The 24,878-nt window shown below is 41.9% G+C and overlaps 1 protein-coding gene across 6 annotated transcripts in view; it reads right to left on the reverse strand.

Moving 5' to 3' along the window:
* sema6bb (sema domain, transmembrane domain (TM), and cytoplasmic domain, (semaphorin) 6Bb) overlaps window positions 1–24,878 on the reverse strand; it is a 426,944-nt gene that overhangs the window by 263,118 nt on the left and 138,948 nt on the right. The gene's annotated exons all lie outside the window — the stretch shown is intronic.

Below are 24,878 nucleotides of genomic sequence, written 5' to 3' on the forward strand. Positions count from 1 at the left end.
TCAAGTAGGTCTAGTATTGTCCTTTCCCTTCCCTTTAATAAATTGGTGACATGTACAAATTTGTACACAAAGGCTGAGTGTTTGCATGAATTAGCAGGATGCTCCTGAAACCATTAAATTGTACTCTCCTCATTTCCAAGAGACAAAGAGAAGAGCAAAATGAAAATTTAAACTGCGGAAAGACTTCCACTTAATTTCAGGAGATTGACATGTGAATTGATTCAAAGGCAGTTTTTATGAGTTGCTTTACAGTAACAGCATGCAGCTCTTGCCATAATAACATCAAATTCACTGATTAGATTCCTGAGAAAACAATGGCTCAAAAATATGCCAAGAACGTGTACTTGTAGACTTATTAAAGCCACATTCTCTTTTCTATTGCAGAAAATGAAAATGGGAAACATTTTAATCAAGGATTTAACATACCTCACACATGCTTATGGTTGAGTGCACATCTGCTTTTATACAGTTACAACGGTAAAGAAATTGCCAAAAGCAAGTCGGAGTTATTTCCATGATTGTTCAATCAATCAAAACAAGGAACTGCCACATGGTACATGAGTTAGACCTTTCATTTTTGGGGAAAAAGATGGGGAAAAGAGCCATTCTAAGTTTAATATAAGTTTGTGACATTAAATTGGTGGAATAACAAGAAGGAAATGTGTCCCCATGGTGTAGGACAGCTGCCATTTAGTGAACATGGCTTCAGTCTGCATCCGACTGCTCCTGCTCTCAAAGTTCTTGATCCCGACACCAGGAGCCTGAAATGGAAACCATCTCATTCTCTAGCATTCCTGAGTGTGCAAAAAAGGGAGGAAGGAAATATTCTGCGATGGGAATGCTTGGATTTGTGAGTCACTTTGGATTCACATTTATTTTGCGTAATCTGACCTTGGTCTGCTTTACCAGCTCAGAAGCAGATTGGCACTTGGGATGAGAATTTTGCCATTGAACCCACTACCTGAATGCTAAAAATTAAAACAAACTATTGCAATATATCAGGGGCATTTACTGGTCCTAATGTGTCTGAATTCACAGTGAAATGAAAAGAATGATTGAATAGTCTTACTCAATAGAGGCAGCTATCTACTGCACTATTTCTCAATGGAAGGAAACTGCTACTTGTCTACCAGCATTGCTTCACTTACTGCAAAACATTGTGAAGGCTTGAGTTCCAAGCCTGGGCATGAGTTCAAGTTCATGACACTTGAACTATCAAAAAGCTAGCCTTTTCTCTGGGTGAACTGAAGTGGGATTAAGGAATGACGTGATTGAGGAGCGGCAGAATAGCACAACAGCCAAGACTTCTGCCAGACAGCTCTAGTGACCCAGGTTTGATCCTGACCTTGGGTGTTTGAGTTCCCTCGCAAATCCCAAAGACGTGCTGGGGGAATTGGCCAGTGCAAACTACTCCTAGTGTGGATGGGTGTGTGGATGGGATGGGTGGCAAAAGAATGAGGAGGGAGTTGATGGGAATGTGGGACAGAATAGGTTACAGGTAACAAAGTGGGGAAATGGATCTGATGGTACTGCTAGCATAGACTCGACAGACTGAATAACCTCCTTCTATATCATAATGGAAGATCAGGGTTATCTCATCAACAGGAATGAGACCACAAGAGATAGGAGCAGAATTAGGCCATTTGGCCCATCAAGTCTAACATCTTACCAACCATTGAAGTCAGGCTAACTGGCCCATAAGTTCCTGTCTTTTGCCTCCCTCCCTTCTTAAGGGGTGGAGTGACAATTGCAATTTTCCAGTCCTCCGGAACCATTCCTGAATCTAGTGATTCTTGAAAGATCACTACTAATGCCTCCACAATCTCTTCAGTTACCTCTTTTAGAGCATTGAGGTGTAGTCCATCTGGTCCAGGTGACTTACCTACCTTCAGACCTTTCAGCTTCCCAAGCACCTTCTCCTTAGTAATAGCAACTACACTCACTTCTGCCCCCTGACTCTCTCGAATTTCTGGCATGTTGCTGGTGTCTTCTACAGTGAAGACTGGCACAAAATACTTATTCAGTTTGTCTGCTATTTCTTTGCTCCCCATTACTACATCTCCAGCGTCATTTTCCAGCGGTCCGATGTCCACTCTTTCTTCTCTTTTACTCTTTAAGTATCTGAAAAAGCTTTTGTTATCCTTTTTTATATTAGTGGCTAGATTATCATCATATTTCATCTTTCTTCTGCTTACTGCTTTTTAGTTGCCTTCTGTTGGTTTTTAAAAGCTTCCCTATCCTCTAGCTTCCCGATAATTTTTGCAATATTGTATGCCCTCTCTTTTGCTTTTATGCTGTCTTTGACTTCCCTTGTCAGCCATGGTTGCCTCATCCTTCCTTTAGAACGCTTCTTCTTAATTGGGATGAAATGATCCTGCGTCTTCCAAATTACTCCCAGAAACTCCTGCCATTGCTGATCTACCGTCATCCCTGCTCGGGTCCCCTGCCAATTAACTTTGGCCAGCTCCTCTCTCATGCCTCTGCAGTTTACTCAACTGTAATACTGATATATTTGATTTCAGCTTCTCCCTCTCAAACTGCAGGGTGAATTCTATCATATTAGTATCACTGCCTCCTAAGGGTTCCTTTATCTTAAGTTCCCTCATCAAATCTGGTTCATTGCACAACACCAAATCCAGAATTGCTATTTCCCTGGTGGGCTTGACCACAAGCTGTTATTGTGGTCTGTTAAGCTACTATTCAGAGGCCTGTATATAACTCCCATCAGGGTCTTGTAACTCTTGCAGTTTCTTAACTCTACCCATGAGAATTCTACATCTTCTGATCCTATGTCACTTCTTTCTAGGGATTTAATTTCATTTTTTACCAACAGAGCCACTTCACCCCCTCTGCCCACCTGCCTGTCTTTTTGATAGGATGTGTATCCTTGGATGTTTAGCTCCCAGCTGTGATCTTCTTTCAACCACGACTATGTGATGCCCACAACGTCGTACCCGCCAATTTCTAACTGCGCTATAAGCTCCTTTACCCTATTTTGTATACTGCGTGCATTCAAATATAACACCTTCACTACCGTATTCACCACCCTTCTTCTCAAATTTGTCTTCATGTTGCCTGAAGTTAAATTCTTATCCCTTTCTAAACTTTCTGTCTTATTCCTTATTCCGGAGACTTCAGTAACCTCTCCTGCACTCGCCTTCCCTTTCACTTTATCCATACTTTTCCAATCTGTTGAACCCACCCCTCTACTATTTAGTTTAAAGCCCTATCCACTGCCCTAGTTATGCGATTCACCAGGATCCTGGTCCCAGCGTGGTTCAGGTGGAGCCCATCCCATCGGAACAGCTCCCTCCTTCCCTAATACTGGTGCCAATGTCTCACAAATTCAAACCCACTTCTCCCACACCAATTTTTGAGCCATGCGTTTAACTCTCTGATCTTATTCATCCTGTGCCAATTTGCATGTGGCTCAGGTAGCAATCCAGAGATTATTACCTTTTTGGTTCTGCTTTTTAATTTAGTCCCTAGCTGCTCAAATTCCCTCAGCAGTACCTCTTTCCCTGTTCTACCTATGTCATTGGTACCCAAATGGACCACGACAGCTAGATCTTTCCCCTCCCATTCCAAATTCCTCTGCAGGTCAGATGAGATGTCCCGAAGCTGGGCACAAGGCAGGCAACATAGCCTTCGGGTCTCTCGATCCTTGTAACAGAGAATTGTGTCTATTCTCCTGACTATACTATCCCCAATCACAACTACATTTCTCTTCTCTTCCCACCCTCTTGAATGGCTCCCTGAACCACGGTGCCACAGTCCAGTTGCTCATCCTTCCTACAGCCCCCACTCTCATCCACACAGGGAGCAAGAATCTCAGACCTGCTGGACAAGCTCAAGGGCTGAGCCTCCTTCAGCACAATCTCTTGAATCCCCCTACCTGCCTTACTCGCAGTCACACCCTCTTGTCCCTGACCACAGACCTAATTTGAAGTAGTTCATCTAATGGGTGTGACTGCCTCCTGAAACACAGTGTCCAGGTAACCCTCCCCCTCCCTGATATGTTGCAGTGTCTGAAGCTCAGATTCCAGGTCATCAACTTACAGCCTGAGTTCCTTGAGCAACCAACACTTGGTGCAGATGTGGTCACCAGGAACCACAACGAGGTCCACCAGCTCCCACATCATGCAGCTACAGCACATCACCTGATCCTGCATCCCTACTTTATTTAATTTAATGAGTACACAACATCTGACCCAGCGTAAAGCAGTTTTCTTCCATTTCTCCTGCTGGAGGTGGGGAGGAGAAACTCAATGGAAATTCTGCCCCATTTTTCTCAGTTCCAATTAGTTTCAGATTTGTATTATTGCTAAATTTGTGGTGTTGTCACCAGACCACGATGATTTCACATTCTCATTATGCCGCAGTCATAATATGGAGCGAAGCTTTAAAGACCAAGTGATTTCTTGATAAAGAAAAAGTGCTGACAGACTTGGGTTCCCCTGGTCCTTTTCAAGTCGCGTCACAGGACTTTTTACATCAACTTAAGAGGGTCCAGCATCTCATCTGAAATATGCTCCTCCAACAGCTCAGCACTCCCTTTATATTGGAATGGAATGTCAATCTAGATGATCTGTTCAAGTCTCTGAAGTTTAAGCATCACATCTAATATTTTAATGTTACCTTGCCGTCAATTTTAAAATCAGCCACCGAGATAGGTAGATATTGGCAAGTGGAACTCACAGATCCTCTGTTTCCTAACCCTGATGTTTACCATCTCTAAAAGGTGGCTATATCATTCTGTATGGATGGCATCATGAGGGACAGAGAGGAAGTTAATTAGATTCACTTCCACTTGAAGGAAATGTCATCAGATCTTTCTTTTCTAGTTCTGATGAAAGCTCAATGACTAGAAACATTGACTGTTTCTCTCTCCACGTATGCTGCCTGACCTTCTGCACGTTTCCAGCAAATTCTGCATTTACGCCAGATCTTCATGAGCAGACTAGCCAATAGAGATGTTGTGAGGGTGCACTGACTGTTTTCTGTACAGTCAGAACTTCAAGGTGAAGATAGGGGCAGCTCAGTGGCATTCCAGGTATTGCAGCTCTCGCAGTTCCAGTGACCTGAGTTCAATTTGGACCTGCAGTCCGTGTGGAGTTTGCATGTTCTCCCTGTGACCACATGCTCTGGTTTCCTGCCACATTCCACAGATACGCTGGTTGGTAGGTTAACTGGCCACTGTAAATTGCCCCTGTCGGTGGATGGGAGGAGAATGTAAATGGGCATGTGTGAGAGACAATGGTTTACAGTGAAGCAAGTGGGGGAATAAGATTGGTCTGAGAGCTGGCATGGACTTGATGGGCCAGATGGCTTCTTTCTATGTAAAATGGAAAAATATGAAGTAAATAGAACACTTAAGTGTTTTGTCTGGTCAACAACACTAAACAGAAACAAAACCAAATTGCAAAGTTTTTGAACCAGCACAAGGAAAATGAAACTAAAGTGTGTGAATATGATAAGAAAGAGGGCACATTAATTAGTTACAAGGGAAGTTATTCCAGGTAGCACTGTCTGGAGAGGTGATTGATGGTAAATCCAGTAGAAGTCAAAGATGATGGAAGATGCAAACTGAACTTCAAGCTGGTACAGTGCAGAACGGCAGAGACCCAAATGTAGCAGGTGTGGAGGGACCTGGGAAAGTGACAATGTGAACAGTGCCATTGCTGTACTGTACAGGTATTGCCAGTAAGTTTCATGCTATCGACATTAAACCTTTACCTTTCCAGGGTTTGAGCATCAATAACAACAACCATTCTTACGTGGTGTCCAGTTTTATAACATTATGTTCACAAAGTCTGGATTATTTATCCAGACCTCCAAATTCATGGTTCAGGAAAATGTGAGTAATGAGCTGGTATCCACAGCCTAAGGTAAGCCTGCCAAGAAATATTGGGTTACTTGTGAATGATTAAGAGCCTAGTTCATCTTAGCACTACATTATTCTGAATTCAACTGCTTTCAGTCACTCATTAGAAAATGCAGCAAAGGAAGTAGTACAATTGCTGCATAATACATTTCCCACTGATCTGAGAATTGCAGGGAGTCAGGCAGCCAGGCTTGGAGAGGACTTTACTTATTTATTTGTTCACAGGATATGGATGACACTGGCAATGGTGGCATTTGTCATCCATCCCTAATTGTGCCCAACTGAGAAGATGGCTAAGAGTGGATCTGAAGTCACATGTAGGCCAGATCTTTAAGGATCAGAATTAAAATCAGATTTATAATCACTGACATAAATGACATGAAATTTGTTGTTTTGCGGCAGCAGTACAGTGCAAAGACATAAAATTACTTTGAATTACAAAAATAAATAAACAGTGCAAAAAGGAATAACAGGGTAGTGTTCATGGGTTCATTGACCATTCTAAAATCTGGTGGCAGAGGGGAAAGAAGCTGTTTCTGAAATGTAGATTTCCTTCCCTGAATAATCTAGTAACTTCACAGTTACTGTTTCCAGTTCCTGATATATTTAATTACTAGAAGTTACGTTCCCCAGTGCCAGGGTGATATCCAAACTTGAGACCTTGGATTACTGGTCCAGGTCTTTGTTGTCACTCCAGCACTGTATCCCCAGAGTGCAAACCCAGGAACACTAAAAAGATTGTGTCAGAAATTTATTGTCAGAAATCTTATCAAAAAAAAGTGAAACGTCATTATTCTTAAAAGTGTTTTTAAAACAATCTAACTCAAATTATCTTGAAGATAATGAAGGTGATTAATGAAGTTAATCTGCACAGATTACTTGACATTGTGATTAGGTACAAGTAAATCAGTGCCAAGTAGGATGGAAGGTCAGACAAAATCTGTCTGCAAAGAGTAATAGATTCACAGAATTTCCAGGGGAAGTTATTGAAGTAAATAGTCTGAGAGGTTTCAAAAGAGTCCGATGTATTTCTAGAGAGAGAAGGAATCAAGGGATATGTAGTGTTTGTGGATAGATGGGCATGAAGTAAATGAAAGAAAAATTGGCTTGTTAAACCTTATGATCTTTTCCTAAAAAAAATGCTTTTGCGACTGACAGTGGTTTTGCTGCAGGGAGGTGGAGCTTCTGGCTTCACTCATCTCAATGAATAAATCAAGAGTAATGTGTAATGTTACATCCCGATCTCTGGTAGCTTAAAGATGAAATTAATGTCATCTTCTACTTTTGAAATAATACATTTCTTTTTAAGTGGAAGATTTTCAAAGAAGGATTTTACATTCGTATGTCAGATCCAATTTTCTTTCACAAACCTTCCTGCCTGGCAGCCACTGAGGATGCTTGAAAACAAGAATCCTATCCCCAAAATTTATCTATTGGGCACTTTGACTCCAAGCTGGACGTCAATTAGTAGAAAGAAAGTCTAGGTCCAAAATAAAAATCACCAAATGTGATCAGTGACATTCTGTGGTATCTGGGTTTAATGAATACGTTTTCTATATTAAGTGGACTGAATAGGCTATTTTTTGTCTTTCTGCAAACGTCTTATGATTAGTAGAAGCACTCAACTAGTCATTTTAGAACAAAGCTTTGTGGGTGGGCGGAATTTGTTGAGTACAGAGATTTTAAGCAGATATGCTTTTGAAAGAATGGGAAGATACAGATCTTGCCTCTCCTTTTGGTTTTTATTTACATGGCCAAGTGCAGTTGTAAAAAACCCTGGATGGTCTCCTCTGCTGACTGTCCCATTGCCTATTGAATTGATGAAGATACTTCACAGTGTTTTCATGTCCCACAAGAAATTAAATACATTGAGAAAAATCTGGCTCTCACTGAGCTGGAAGGTCTTTTCAAATCCCAAACTAGGCTTCTTGCTGTCTTCAGGATCAGGGATAATTGGCTTCCACTTTCTTTTGTGGCTTATGTTGTGAATGATGAGGTCAGACAGTTTGTGAGCTGGTCCACTACTTACACAGGGTCTCTTTGTATGTTCTTGATGCATAGCCTCGCAATTCTCAATATTATCCCAAATGCTCTTCGCCACTTTGACCAATCATGGGCCACAGATTCCCAGGAATCAGTGGGAATTTTGCACACATCTAAGGGAGCTTTGAGCACATCCTTGAATCTTTTTCCCTGTCTTGTAATCTCCCATGAAAGAGCTCAGAATAGAGTGTCTGCTTCGGGAGTCTGACTCCAATGGCAGCAGATTATTTAGATGATATAAATTAAATAGATTATTCTAAAGATGAGTCTGGAATTCAAGCAGATGTCAAATTTGGCAGACTGTACACACAGAATTGATATCTAATTGATTTCAAACTTTAGGCTGTTCTTGTGGCTTATCAGTGAAAGTGAGTGGTTCCCTTTAGATACTTCCTTCTGTTTCCTGGCAGATTTTTAATCCATATGGGTCTATATATTCTTTAATCATTCTCTTCTCAAGGCACTGACTCTCAGTGAGGTTTAGTTTTGCTGGCCCTCCAGTACATTACTCAAACTGTCAATTACCAAGGCGGTAAATAACTGCAGTCTAGAACTTCACAGCTTATCTTCTCTCAGTCCTTAATCAGAATTTGACGCAATGTGCCATCCCATGCAGTGGTCACTGGATGCGAATCAGGAGCAGAGGTGGGGAATAGCTGAGTGCTTTATTCTTTAGCCAGGGGTACAGAACTGATATCCAAATTCTTCAGCATCTAATATAAGCTAACTCAATACAAACTGGGAGGTTGAACTAGGATTTTTTCTGCTTATATAGCTCGATACCAGAACAGATGGGCTATTTCCCCATCGAGTTCTCTGGGAATCGCCACAGAGTGTATCATCCAAAGTACCTTGTCCACTTTTAGGAAAACAGATGATTTCTGCACTTTTATAAGCAGCCTTGTCTAAAAATTCATCCCTGGATGATAATGCTAAACTCACTATATAAAACACGATACTTTCTTTTCCCCAGAAAAGCAACCTGAAAATAGCTTAAAACTTTTTCCAGTTTTATTTCTAAGATGCTTTCATTATCTAACTGCCTTTACTGGTACCACTTCAACCACTGCCGACAACTGGAAAGACTTTTATTACACAGGGCTACCTGGAATTTGTTCTTTAGAATCCTGGGCCTAGTGATTCGGTCCTACAGTAAAACATGACAGTATACAATACCAAGGTGTTTCATAAACCTGACTGCTAAACAGAAGCAGGTACTTTGTACACTGATAGCATTAATCCTGAAGTTAAATCTTTGATCCTGGTAATAGGACATACAAACACAAAGGCTACCAAACAGCACACAACACTCACTGTAACATCATTTGCTTGTAACTGCTGAGCATATGAGACTCACATGTAGTGGGTTCATACAGTGAATGAGATCTTAACCAAAGGGTTGAGGTCTGGTTCACCATTATCTGAAGAGACTGACTTCATGTGGGTCATTGCCAGAGGGTACAAAACATCAATTTCTTCCAGACAAGTACTTGCTTAAAGTTTTGTGCAACGAGAAGCACTTAATTAATAATCTTGTTCTCAAGGGGCCTTTGGGGGAAAGATACCAGAATATGATAGAACTGACACTGAGTTTGAAAGTGATGCAGTTCAATTCAAAACTATGGTCTTATATCTTAACAAAGCAGATTACGAAGTCAAGAGAGGTGACCGGGGGAATACATTAAAGGGTACAATTGGGCCCAGAGGAAGAAAAAATGCACAAGTTGCAGAGAAATTAGATTCCTTTGAGACACAAATACCCAATAGGGGAAGTGGTTTATCCACGTCTGGCAAGAGAAATTAAATGGTGTTTAAAAACCAAGGAAGAGGCTTATAAAACATTCAGAAATAGCAGAAGGCCTGAGGATTGGGAGCATTTTACAACTCGGCAAAGGAGAACTAAAAACTTGTTGAAGAAAGGCAAGGCAGAAAATGAGAGGAGACTGATGAGAAATATAAAAATGGATTGTAAGGGTTTTTATAGGTATGTAAAAAGGAGATAGCTACTGACAACTAGCGTGAGCCTCTTACAGAGATGGAATAAGTCATAGTGGGGAATAAGGACATGGCAGTGGAACTAAACAACTAAGTTGTGCCTGTCTTCACAGAAGACACACAAAACCTGCCATATATAGCAGAGAATCAAGAGTTTAGTGAGAGCGAAGAACTGAAGAAACCAAGTATTAGTTGTAAAATAACACTGGAGAAGTTGGTGAGCCTGAAAGCTGTTAAATCCCTGGACCCCAAAGATTTGCATTCCACAATTGAACGTGACGCTTTTGAGGTAGTGAACGTTCTGGTTATCATTTTCCAATGTTGTATAGATTTTGAGTTGTTCCAATGGTTTGGAGGATTGCAAATATCACCCTGCCATTCAAGAAAGAAAAGAGAAAGAATACCAGGAACTACCAACCTGTTGGCTTAGTGTCAGTCATAGGGAAATTGTGGATTCTATAATGATGAATATAATAACTGAACACCTTGAAAAGAATAATAGGACTGAGCAGAGCCAACGTGGACTTAGGAAAGGAAAATAAGGTTTGATTAATCTGCTGGAGTTCTGTGACGATATGACTACTAGAATACATAAGGGGGGAACCAACGGATGTGGTGTATTTGGATTTTTGGATGGTGTTTAATAAAGTCAGGAAGAAACATCTTTGCCACATCCATTCTGTCAAAACCCCCAAGGATCTTACATGTTTCAGTTGAGTCACCTTTGCCTCTTCTAAAATCCAGTTAATACAAGCCCATCCTGTTCAACTGCTCCTCAGAAACAACCTAGCACTAGGAAATAAATACAATGTGAGAAAATATGAAGTCGTCTATTTTGGACTAAGATGGACAGGGTCAAGATAAGTCATCATGCAATTCTCCTCAGCCAAACAGACCACTTATTCACTCCCTCAGTAATTCTTGTAATGTACTGTGGAACCAAACCTCCACCTTTGGTAAACCTTCTCTGAACTGCTTGCAACACAGTCACATCTTTCCTTCAGCACGGAGACTGATACTGTAGATGGTACTCCAGATATGATCTCACCAATGCCCGATGTGACTGAAGCATAACCTCTTTATTTTAGTATCCAATTCCCCTCCCAATAAACAACATTCTGTTAGTTTTCCCAATTATTTGCTGTACCTCCACACTGGCCTTTAGTGAACCATGGAGTGGGACACCCAAATCCCTCTGCATGGAGCTCAACAATCTCTCACCATTCAGTTAACATGCTTCTTCATAATTTTTACTGCCAAAGTAAATAATTTCAGGTTTCCACATTACATTCTATTTGCCTGACCTTTGCTCACTCACTAAACCCAACTATATTCCTCTTGTTGTCTCTTTAACATCCACTTTACAACTTACTGTCAAAACCTAGTCAAAATTACATAATTTTGATCACATGATCAAAAATACATTTAGTAGAGAATTCATACATTTCTGAAGGACAGTGTGAGAAATAAAAGTAGATCATGCACTCGGACACCCAGCTCCCTCTGAGATTATTTGCTAAAGACTGGGATGATTGTAGGAATCCCCAAAGATATCTGATCAAAGATATTTTATTGTTATCTTTAAATACTGGAGTGTCAAAAATAATTTTTTCAGAAAATTTAGAATATTTATATTTCATAACTCACTTAATCATTATACAGATTAGGAGGCAATACTTGAACAGACCTCTTATATGATAAAGATGAAATCTTGATCTCTCAATCTACCTCATCATGGCACTTGAACTTTGTCTATCCGCACTGCACCTTCTCTAATTAACACTATATTCCGCATTCTATTTTTCTTCCCCTTTTGTACTACCTTGATATATATATGTATGGAATAATCAGTCTGGATGGCATGCAAACAAAAGCTTTCCACTGTACCTCAGTACATGTGACAATAATAAACCAATTACCATTACCAGTGTTTGGAATAGATAGTGGATGCTTGATAAGAATACAGCTGGGTTTGACTATATGATACATACCCTGTGAGCATGTAGATCACTGTTGTTCATTATCAAGCTCTACAAACAAAATAACAGAGACTTGAGTCAGTTACCCCATGGTGAACAGTGCCTACAGAACTATATTCCATCAATAGGTCAACCAATGCCTGAGGAATGGTATTCCAGCAAGGAGCTGGTGCCTTCAGACAGGGGAGATATGAACAAGACAGATACAAACCCAGATTTATGTACTGTTTAAAGATATACACAAATTCAGAACAGATGTATAGGTCTTAGGGCTAATTTGTAACTTAACAGACCAACCAAATCCTCCTGTACCATTGATAATGATGTATATTTAATTCCAACAAAATTAACTAAACAGCACTTAAATGGATAACTTTCATAAAGGAAATTTTGTGTTAAGCAATAAAATCAGATAGCTGCTCTTTCATTCCTCTGTAGTGGTTGCTCTGTAGATTAGTTGGGCTATTTGTTGAAATCTGTAATGAGTTTCTGGAACAGTAGTGGGTTGATTGGCTAAAGATTTTTTAAAATCTAAACACAATTTCATTGATTTGGTCTGCATCTTGAAAGAGAGCTTTTGAGAACTCATCAAGAAGCAAGAGGAGACTGGAGCATCATCCATTTCTACACAGATAATGATGGAGTTGTGAGTTTGTTTTAATTCTGCAGCAAATCTAATCAATCTTTGGAGGTCTTCTCCCTTTGTTATTTTCTTTTTAGCAGATATAAAATAAATTCTGAATGCCCCATCAAGATAAGGTGGGATATATCTAGGTTTGATGTGGGGGGGGGGGGGGCTGCTATCACATGTGCAAGTTCAGGAGCCACCCTTAAAATGCACAAAAGAATACCGGCTGTGGAATAGAATATAAGAGCAGGGAGGATGTGATACAACTCTATGAGACTTTGGTTAGGCTATTGTTGGAATACTGTGTTGTGTTTTGGTCATCACAATAGGAAGGATGTGACTGGACCTGGAGAAGGTGCAAAGGAGATTCCTGAGGATGTTGCCTGGGATGGAGCATGTCAATTAGAGGAGAGACTGGACAGGCTGGGTTAGTTTTCCTAGGGCAGGCCTGATAGATGTATGCACAATTATGAAGGTCACAGATAGGGTAGACCGTAGGAATCTTTTCCCCCATAGCAGAGGTGTCCAAAATGAAAGGGCATGGGATTCGGGTAAAGGGTAAGAGGTTTAGAGGGGATTGGAGGAAGAATTTTTTTCACCTAGAGGGTGGTCAGAATCTGCCTGAGGAATGGTGGAGGCAGAGACTCTCACGACATTTAAGAATTACAGAGACAAGCACCTGAATTGCCAAAGCATAGAAGGCTGCAGACCAGGTGGTGGTAAATGGGATTAGTATGGATGGATGCTTGGTGGTTGGTGTGTTTTGCAGTGGCCAAATGAAATGTTTCAGTGCTGTAGGACTCTATGCTCTAATTTGCAGAGGTTTTGGGGAAAAGAGACTTGCAAACACCAGCTACCCGCTTGAGACAGTGGTTGCTGACTCGCCTGCTAACATTCCTCCCCACCTTTGTAAAGAAACACTTTACAAATCTTTAAGTCCTTTGTTGGCTCCCCAGAAGTGTAGTGTGCTTATCCAAGCTGGTCCGCAGTGGATCTGATGGCTTGGACCATTAGCCCAACCCAGCCCTGGTGCTGACCTGTCTTCAGTTCCATAAAGCTTTCTGCCAGAATACGTGAACCTTCAGAGGCAAGAGGTACACTAGAAACATGGTGATACGACAGTGGGAACAGATAGTTGCAGCGTGATGCCAAACGTTTTACTTGTGAGGACTGATTCCTATGGTCCCTCCCGACTCACTAGAGTTAACATTTCGGGTTAGTGACCTTACTTCCAAACTGATGAAAGATCATCAACCCAAAACATTGATTCTGTTCTCTCTCCACAGATGCTGCCTGACCTGCTGAGTATTTCCAGCACTCTGCATTGTTACCCACAAAAGGAGATGATGATACCCACCCGAGCACTTTGTGTGCTCGGAAGTTTGGGCACAACCTCGAGGATCGTGGAGGACCACCTGACTCAGGGCTTTGCGGAGGTTGCAGCTCTTCCTTTGCAACGTGGAGACTGTCGGCCATTGCTGTCAACAGACCAGGAGGCAGCACCTAGTGGCTTATGGTCTCAGTCCACTGTGGCAGAAGCAGCACCACCCAGTGGCAGAGTGCAGAAGCTCAGGCTGATACCATGCAACCTCTGTTGCCACCAAGAAAACTAAGAATGTTTCCAATGAGGCTCTGGAGATCACAGTGCAAAATGGGCGCCAGTGCATCACTGCACTCCTGCAGTTTGTCTTCTGACATGCCTGTGACTGTGGCCTCCTTTTGTTTGCTCTTCTTCCCTCCTCCTTTTCCCTCTTCTCCCAGCCTGTCCACTCTGTGGCTCTCTCAGTCATGTTCTGTGCCTGGAGGAAGTCTTAACCTGTCCACGTCAAAACTGACAGCAACTGGTCCGTGCACTAGCCTATTACATCACCAAAAAAGTACTTTAGCACCAACCAGGCTGCTCCCTGTAGACTCCTGAGATCGAAAGTAATGAAAAGCAGTCAAAACAAGTTTAATTGCAGCCAATGTAAGACAAAATAATCCTGCAAACAACTTGCAATTTTAGCTGATGGTTCTTTGCACAGTGAGAGAGATCATTCATGATATCCTGATTGGCTGTTTGAGATTAAGAGGTCAGTATATTGTGGATTTCTGAAAAATCAGCACTAATATCAAACCAGAGTGATGCTGTGACCTGCCTGCTCTGCATATTTCTGGCAGATGCTTGGTGTGCATCCTCTGATCCTCCTTGGTAATACTGCTTCCGGTATGTGTGAGTCCAACTTAGACACCATTTTGAATCTTAAGGGTCCATGTGAATCCTACAAAATGGATGCTACTTCAATGGTCATCCTGGTTCTGAAAATAATATAACCCCCTCCCACATGTTTCCAAAGCTGCTGACTTAGGCAAGGATACATTTCAACACTATTAACTGTGCAGAGAGTGGAAACACTGCCCAGTCCATCACAGGCTCGTCACTTCCACCTTCCTGGTGGGTTGTATCAGGAAGGCTAACAGTATCATCAAGGATGAATGCCACCTTGGCCATTCCCTTTTCTCTCTTCTACTTTCTCAGAGAAGATGCAGGAGCTTGAAAGCCTGGATGACCAGACTCAAGAACAGCTTCTTCCCCACCGCTATCAGACTCCCGAACCAGTCACCTCTTTCACATCCCCTTCCCGGTGGTGCTGCCACCTTCTTGAACCTTTTTCATTACTGTCATCTCAGCATTTCTTTTTGCACTAATTCAATTTGTACAACTATACTTTGAACCAATCCCTTGTTTTGCACTTGTCACTGTATTTATTATTATCATGTATACTGTTTACTCTGTGAGCTTCACGCGAGCAGATAATTTCTTTGCACCCTGGTGTATATGACAATAAACTAATCTGAATCTGAATTTGAATCCAGCTTTCCTAGGTGGTTGTTTGTCATATGGGATTGAAAGAATCAGCAAGCTAAAGCAAAAGCAGAAAATGCTGGAAATACTCAGCAGGTCAGACTGCATCGGTGGGAAGAGAAACAGAGTCAATGTTTCAGGTCGGAGACCCTCCGTCAGAACTCTGACAGAAATCAGCAAACTATTCAGCTGTAAAGAGTGTTGTAACCTGCTTGATCCTATGAAATAGTTCTGAATGAGTACGGTAGCATGAAGGATAAAGTATTGGACTAACAATTACAAAGATGAGAGTTCAAACCTCACCTTGGAAAACTGAATTTATTAAAATTGTTTCTTTATCTTTTTAACATCAGAAAGCAACCTTTAAAGCACAGCAGTGTAGCGGTTAGCATAAAGCTGTTACAGCGCCAGCCACCCGGGTTCAATTCCCGCCGCTGTCTGTAAGGAGTTTGTACGTTCTCCCCGTGTCTGCGTGGGTTTCCTCCAGGTGCTCTGGTTTCCTCCCACATTCCAAAGACGTACGGGTTAGGAAGTTGTGGGCATGCTGTGTTGGTGCCGGAAGCGTGGCGACACTTGTGGCCCCAGAACACTCTTTGCAAAAGATGCATTTCACTGTGTGTTTCGATGTACATGTGACTAATAAAGAAATCTATCTATCCATCTATCTAATAACAAAGAAAACTCAATGTGTTCACTATTTTCGCTCTATCTATGCTGCTTTTCTGGAAATCCACAGTAATAGTTTAGGTTTATAAAGAACCAAGATCTCTTCCATGTAATCAGGTCCATCCTTGCTTGAGCTCAACAGCATGTGGTTACTTTCTTCTGGATGTGCATTAATACAGTTTGACAATGTGGGCTGCACAAAGAACAGGCCAAGCCTGGGGCCTGATGCCTTGTGCACAAGGCTGCACAGCTTAGGTCAGCAAACACAAGAGGCTGAACCTGGGGACCTACCTGATCCAATGCAACACAGTTAGTGCATGGCACAATGACCCACTGAGTGAAGGGTCCCTGTGCATCCATATTTCACACAAACTCTTAACATTTTGGCAAAATAATTTGTACAGCTGAAGTACTTGCAAAGTGTGGTGGAACTCAGGTCATTTGAAAAATCTCCTTTGAACTGACAAATTCCTTTTTAAAATCTATAATCATGCAAACATTTCATTAGAAGGATTAGTAATGATTTAGTTCAAACTCGTGGAAAACAACAGAAGTACAAATTCATTAATGCATAATTATGCTGCTGTTATCAGATGGCTTGAACAACAAAGACACAGTTCTTGTTCATTTGCAGTGTAATCAATACATTATTAACTTATCAGAAACACAGCACGGCGAACACCATGGTAAAGCATTTTGTTTTCTTGTAAACTTGCTATGTGAGCAGCACTGTGCTCCCAGCAAGATATTGTCTTGTACAGACCAAAGAGAGATTCAGATCTGCTCTGTGCAAAGCTACATTGCCTCTGAAGTAGCTAAACTACAAATAATCATAGACACAATGCTGTGTTATTTTTAAACTACACACACTACCTCAATTCTGTTTCTTGCTTACAATTATAAACCTGACCATTAAAATTCAGTCCAGCTGATTGGCATTGTGCTGTGAAACACCACATTACAGTTGAGGGTGCAGTATTATGGGTGAAGCATTGTGTCAAAGCTTTGTAAGCCTACTTTTGGTAACTACTAAAGATCCAAGGACCCTTTTTTGAAAATGGTGAAGGTGAGTCCTTTGACCTTTTAGTCATTCTTCCCTTCTACCAATAACCCCAAAAAACAGAATAAATGGCCTTCAAATATTCCTGCTGTCTGTGAGCAAATGAAGACACACACCACCAGGCTCAAGGACAGTGCTATCCCACTGTTATAAGACTCTGCAATGGACCTCTTGATTGATAAAGATGAACCCTTGATCTCTCAATCTACCTCGTCATGGCTTTTGCACCTTATTTGTCTACCTGCACTGCACTTTTTCTGTAATACTATATTCTTCATTCTGTTATTACTGTTCCCTTTGTACTAACTCAATGTATTTATCTTTGGAAATTGATCTGTCTGGATGGCATGCAAAACAAAGTTTTTCGCTGTATCTTGGTACATGTGACAATAATAAACCGATTACCAATAATCCAAAATAACCAATACTTCGTAACTTACACTTCAGAAAAAGAATCTGTTCTGTATTTGTTCTGTGATGTTTTTTTCTAAGGGTGCAATAAAGTACAACAAAAATGCTAGGCCTCCTCATGAGTTGGAAAGCTTGCTTGGAACCTTGGGCACAACCTCGAGGAACACGGAAGACCACCTGGCACAGGGCTTTGCAGAGGACGGGACTTTATCCAGCAAACAAAGCGACGCTCCCTGCTCCAAGTTGTCAGAATCCCTTTGCGCGTTCTCATGACTTTTATGGTTGCTAAGTATTTCATTGGCTCAACGCCAACAGCACTAGGCTTCTTCATTTCTTTCTCTGACTTGATCTGCTGTGACCATTGCATGACCTTTGGTAAACAAGAACACAATTCTGAATTATAATTTTTGAACTATTGTCCACAGGGAAATTCAACTTTATTTATTTCAGGGATCTGGCATCACTGGCATTATTGCCCATTGTTAATTGCCCTTGAGAAGGTGGTGATGTGCCACCTTCTTGAAGATAAGGTAAGATATCTTTATTAGTCACAAGTACATCGAAAACCACAGTGAAATGCATCTTTTTGCGTAGAGTGTTCTGGGGCAGCCCAACAAGGTGTAGCCCCCAGAAGACTCAACGCAATTTATCCTCTTCATGTTGAAGGTATTCCCACTGTGGTGTTGGATAGGGAGTTCCAGGATTTAGACTTTTGTGATGATGAATAAACAAAGAGGTATTTCCAAGTCAGCACTGCATGTGACTTGAAGGGGAACCTGCAGGTGGTGGTCTTCTTGTATGCCTGAAATCCTTGTTTCTTCTTTGGGAGTGTCATGGGTTCGGGATGTATACTGCTTGTTGCTACAGAGCTGTGAATTCTATGTTGTGTGGTGAAAGGGTTGGATATCACATCATGAGCTGCCATGTAATAACTACCGTCCTTTGTGGGATTTGTGATACAATCAAATATAATTCTATGATCTGGCGTTGAGAGGAGTCAAGCAATTCCTACTAGCACCACTCAGGAAATCGAAAGCATGCAGTCTTCCCGATGCCAAAGTGCATGAGCTATCTCTGGGAGGTCCGATTTATCATCTATTTATCATTCATGGTCCACTCATTACAGCACCCTGCTGCTGTACAGGACCCACGTAACTAAGCATCTTCTTTACTAACGTTCGAGGATCGTTTACACCACAAAGAGCATAAGGGCCAAGCTGGCTGGATCCTAACCAAATACTCGGCCCACAGCTGTTAATGTTGCAATAAGAACTTGGACCTGCGTAGGTCCGGGCAAGCAAAGTTAGTGTTACACTATATCTGAGAAGATTAGAGTTACATCCTTTGAATAAAGGAAGACAGCGCTACATCACTGCCTTTGTACATGACTGTACTGTCTGGGATGGCACAGGACGGGCAAATAGGGTTGGCCTGTGCTAAGCTTGATGAACCCCCTGAGGCACCAGGTGGGGTGCTGGTTCAAATTAAGCACTCCTGGGTTAGGGAGCAAAAGAAATAACTGTAGTTCCTGCTGCTAACTTCTATCCTGTGACGGCAGCTAAATATTTACATGTGCGTACATAGATGAGCATGATTAGACTTGGCTGGGATATCCTCTGTGGTAAATAGCCTGCAGACACCAAATTCCAGCCATGATTAGTTTGCAACATCATGAGAATAGCAAAAAAAAATTTCTTATATTTGTTATCGTGTCTAGACACAGGAACATGGTTAAAGAGTACATTTACCATACCCACTGTGGATAGTGACTACCGCAGGGGGTTTGGGGGGGGCTTCCTGTTTTAAATGTCGCTGACACTTAGTGGTCAAAGGAACACTGCCCCACTGAACAAGCTCACACAGGAAGAACAGGATTGGAGCCACAGCTGCCCTCACACTGATTCCTACCAGGACAGGAGGGAGGAAGACCGGAAGAGTGGAATTTGGAAGTTTTGATTTTTCTTTGTGTCTCTGTGAAATCTCCTTTACTTGGGAGTTTTCAATTCACCCCCCCCATTGCTGCCCATACAAAAAACACAGCTACTAAGTTGCACCTTTTTTTCCAGTAGCTAAAGAAACAATATGAAAAGATCTGCAAATGATTTACCTGAAATAATAACCATAATGCTTGACATATGGATCCCAGAAAACTGCAACAATGCAGAAAGAAAGGTTAGCTTTACAGGACTAATAATTTGCCTTCCCTTATACCAATTAAAAATATATTCACAGTAACAATTGCTGTACCCAATGGTGTTGTAAAATGGTTCCTATTCTATGATAGTAATTTGCCTCGGCTCTAACAACTATAATTAAACATAACTGGAACCAGACGCTGACCACCTATGTAATCTCCAAAACAAAACCTTGCAGTTGCATTGCACTTTTGACATCTTCAAGATTTTTTTTTTGTTGTTGTGCTTCACAATGATTTTCTGAAGTGTGGTTCTTTTTTTAAATGGAGGCACATACGCCAGCTAATTTGCACACAGCGACACTTCACAAACAGCAAATAGTAAATTAATGCGTCTTATTGGTGTTACTTCAAGGATAAATATTAGCTGGAATGCCTAGAAGTTCTTCTTTAGGAAGCAGCCACAGAATATTTTATCGTAACCTGGACAAATTTCAGTTAAGGTCTCATTCTAAAGATAATGGAGCATTCTCCCTATACTGCACTGAATGAGCTGCCTAGAGGGTATGGTTAAGGACTAGTGTGTAGCTTAAACCCACTTCCTTATAACTCAGAGGTAAAAGTCAAAGTGACATGTCAAGGAAAGCAGCTGTAATTTAGCCTAAGTTGATTATCATTGTCAATCTGCCTTCTGAAATAAGTGAGTAAAAATTAGAACTGGTGTGCAAGGTATTTGCTTCAACATAAATGAGATGATGGCATAAATTTTATCCAATACGGACTGCTATCCTAAACCACTGCATCCCACAGACAGAATAATTGTATCAAGCACTTTTGCTATTGAAAGCAAGTTAGCACAGGCGTATTTGCCAGCTCACCCTTAGCCTTATGTACTAAGCACTTGGAACTATTTCAAACTATGCAACTCTCCTGAGTAAATAAGGCATACAGAAAGGCCAATTAAACGGGGCACTGCCTTTGTGGGGAAACAATCGTCGCAGTGTTTTTACTGTTTTCTTTGCACTGCTCCATTTACAGGGTTAAAATGAAAGTGAAGCGGCTGTGAGTTACAGTTTGTGTTTTACTTCTTGCCCATGTCCCTTTCCATAACCAACTTGCGAGTGCATTGAAAACTGTTTTTAGAGTAATCCTTTGCAACTCTTCCATTTACATGTAGAAAATGTACTCAAGATCGTAACTTCCACAATCAGTTAAAAATGAGTGCTCTCTCTCCTTTTTATAACGGACTCCAAACTCTGACCTAAACTCGGCTGACTTCCAATTTTCTGTAGAAAATATCTTCTCATGCAGTTGCCATGGTTTCTTCCTCTCATTTTTACTTAGAGGTATGTACTTCTCATTGAGAGACATCAACACTCCTGTGGCATCTTGCCCGTGTGATCTATTCATATCGTCATACAGCACGGGAAACAGGCCCTTTGGCCCGACTCATCCATACCAACCAAGGGCCTACTTAAGCTATTCCATTTTCCCCGTGTTTTGGCCCGTATCCCTCTAAACCCTTTCCTTTCCATGTACCTGTCCAAATATCTTTTAAATGTGATTAATCCCACCTCTACCAGTTCCATATTTGTCCCCTTTGGACACGCACCAACTTCTTATCGATGCACCACAGAAAGCATCCCATCTGGATGCATCATGGTTGGTATGGCAACTGCTCGCCCAGGACTGCAAGAAACTGCAGGGAGTTGTGGACACAGCCCAGTGCGTCACGGACACCAGCCTCCCCTCCTTGGACTCTGTCTTTACCTCTCGCTGTCCTTGGTGAAGCAAGTCAGCATAATCAAAGACCCACCCACCCGGGCCATTGCTCTCTTCTCTCCTCTCCACTCAGGTAGAAGATACAGGAGCCTGAGGGCACGTACACCAGGCTTAAGGGCAGCTTCTACCCCACTGTGATAAGACTATTGAACGGTTCCCTTATACGATGGAGATGACTATGACCTCACGATCTACCTTTGTTTGACCTTGCACCTTATTGCACCTGCACTTCCTCTGTAGCTGTGACGCTTTACTCTTTTACTGTATTGTTTTTACACTGTACTACATCAATGCGCTCTGTCCTAACTCAATGTAACTGCACTGTGTAATGAATTGACCTGTACGACGGTATGCAAGACAAGTTTTTTCACTGTACCTCAGTACAAGTGACAATAATAAACCAATACAAATATGCTCACTGTGTAGAAAATTGTCCTTTCAGATCCAATTTAAATCTGTCCCCTCTTATCTTAAACCTATGCCCACTAGTTTTAGATTCCCCTATCCTGGGAAAAAGACTGACCATCTACCCTATCAATGCCCCTCCTGATTTTTATAATTCCTTGTTTCTCAGCCAAGGCAGTGAGAGCCAACAGACTATTCAGCATGAATGACATCAAACCCCCACATTTTCCAGCAAGACTCACTGAATAGAAATCATTGGCAGCAACAATTTTCCACTCCAAATAACCCACCCTCTACCCAAGAAACACTGAGGTCATACATACATGGCCATCCCAATGGTAGCCACACTTGCTGTGATCCATTAACTCATCAAATATGGACGGGAATACAAAAAGAAATCTTATAATAAGTAATAAATAATAAAGTAATTAAAGAAGCTGTGTGCGGCCTGTCAATCATCAAGGAAAATTGTAGCCACATCAGGACTTACTTGGGCAGATGTCTGTCCACTAAGGCTCCGGTACACTGTAAGTCCGATGTGGAATGGAACAGTGCGTGGAGGTTTGAAGTTAATATTCCCTGATTAAGGGGCAAAAAAGGATTTGTAAAATGCAGTGAACCGGGCTGGTCCAGGACTGTTGGGTGTGTGAGCATCTTACAATCCAGCAGCTGTGCTCAAAGAAAGGTTTGGCATGAATTTCCAATAAACACATCCTATACTTATTAATCTCTTGACTAGTGTAACATTTCTCCTTTATTAATTGCCTTGACTGTATCAGCTGTCCCCTCTTTAATACAGCAAGCCCAATATTCCTCAGACAGCCTCCCCTTTTGTCCTAACAACTCAGTCAACAGTCTCTGTGAAGGAATCTAGGGGTTGACTCCTCAATTGCCCCAGCTCTAATCTTCTTCTCTCATCAGCTGTTTCCAAAGGAACACTTGGTTCCACGAGGACAATTTCACTTTTGTTGCTGTCGATGTCCTCGGGGTGAAGCAAACTTTGCAGCAACTTCAGACAGTTGCCCTTCCCCTCGAACAACTGAGATGATGGAAGTCCGCACACTGGAGCTAAGCACGGAACAGCTGAAAACAGCTGCAGCACTGCAGCAGAACAATGGGTTTGAACAGGATTAAGTAGTGTTTCCAAACATATTGCTCTGGGGACATTTCGGTCTTTGCTCTTTTTCCAGATGGCGGAAGCTCCTGTTGAGTGAAGTGTGTTCCCCATATCCTGATATTTGCCTGCTGGAGGTTATGAAGGAAAGTGTGATAAAGTGGAAAATTCTATTAAAATGTGTTTCAGCTTCTCCCAGTGGGTAAGTGTACTTGCTGGCGTGCTAATGATCTGTACAGAATGGAATGGCACCAGTTTTGCTCTCTTGACTGATTTGAAGTGAATAATCTCAAACTGAGCAGCAGCAGAGATGGTGCATTTGGCCTCTGTATCCCTGTGTCTGGCCAGCAAAAATGGAGAGGGAAGGAATTTGCTGCCCACATCCTACCATGCGTTTATCTACTCAACAATTAGCCCAGCAATCAGTGACCCATTCTGGTTTCAGATCCCCCACTCCACCCCATCATGCGAAATCTAAAATTCTCTTCCACTGTGTTGAAATCACTGTGTGGTTTTGTCCCTTGCTATTTCAGCTATACCCACTGAACTCAGTCCACTTTCCCTTCAACCCACCATTGGCAGCTGTGCCTTCAGCTGCTTAGGCCCCAAGCTCCAGAATTCCTTCCCTAAACCCCTGCTTGCACTCATTCACTCTCCATTAAAGGTCACCTCAGTTTTTTTAGCCACCCCTTATACACAGTCCTCTGTCTTGGCATCTACTTCTGGTCAAATGACATTTGGGATGTTCTTCTGCATTAAGGTGGCATCATAAACGCTCGCCGTTCAGCTAAAGACCTGAAAGGAGAGAAGCGAGAAAGACAAACATAAACTCCTTATTAAGCATGAAGATTCCCTAAAGGATAACTTGCAGGTTGAGCTGGTAGTAAGGAAGGCAAATGCAATGTTAGCATTCATTTTGAGAGGACTAGAATATAAAAGCAAGGCTTCATATAGCATTGGTCAGAACGCATTTGGAGTATTGTGAGCAATTTTGGGCTTTGCATCCAAGGAAAAATGCTGGCCCTGGAGAGGGTCCAGAGGAGATTCACAAGAATGATCCTGGGACTGAAAGGCATAATGTAGGAGGAGCATTTGATGGCCCTGGGCCTGTACTCGATGGAGTTCAGAAGGACGGAGGGTGGTGGGGGAGGGGGGTGGAATCTCACTGAAAGCTACTGAATACTGAAAGGCCTGGATAGAGTGGATGTAGAGAGGATGTTTACATTTGTGGGGGGGGGAGGGGTGGTCTAGGATCTGAGGGCACAGCCATCAGAATAACGGGACATCCCTTTAGAACAGAGATGAGGAGAATTTCTTCAGCCAAAGGGTGGTGAATCTGTGCAATTCATTGCCACAGATGGCTGTGGAGGCCAAGCCATTGAGTGCACTTAAGGCAGAGATTGATAGGTTCTTGATTGGTAAGGGGGTTAAGGGTTATGGAGTAAAGGTGGGAGAGAATGGGGTTGAAAAAAAACTATCAGCCATGATCGAATGGTGGAGCAGACTTGATGGGCCAAATGGCCTAATTCTGCTCCTATATCTTATGGTCTTATGCATACTACCCGCCTCCTCAGTGGCTCTCTACCTGATCCTTGACTCAGAATGCAGGACACTGGATTCCCAAGTTTCACATCTATTCTCTCCACTAACAGAATAAAAACAGTGGCATTGTGGTACTTGAGCAAGACAGAGCATGTGTTTTCTAAAGTCTTATTTACACTCCAGCTGCACAATTCTGATTTGTTTAAGGGAGTGTGAATTGATGGGAGAACACATTCATTAGAGCAAATGGTGCCAGGTCATTCACTCTTTGCTGCAACAAGAAAATGAAGCACCCCACCTTGGGAGAATGCATCTGTACTGAGGTTGACATTAGGGATCTCGAAAAGCCAGAGGCACTTGGTAATATTAATATGCGAGGCAGATGACAAA

Source organism: Pristis pectinata, chromosome 24 (assembly GCF_009764475.1).
Source record: "Pristis pectinata isolate sPriPec2 chromosome 24, sPriPec2.1.pri, whole genome shotgun sequence".
Classification (NCBI taxonomy): Eukaryota; Metazoa; Chordata; class Chondrichthyes; order Rhinopristiformes; family Pristidae; genus Pristis; species Pristis pectinata.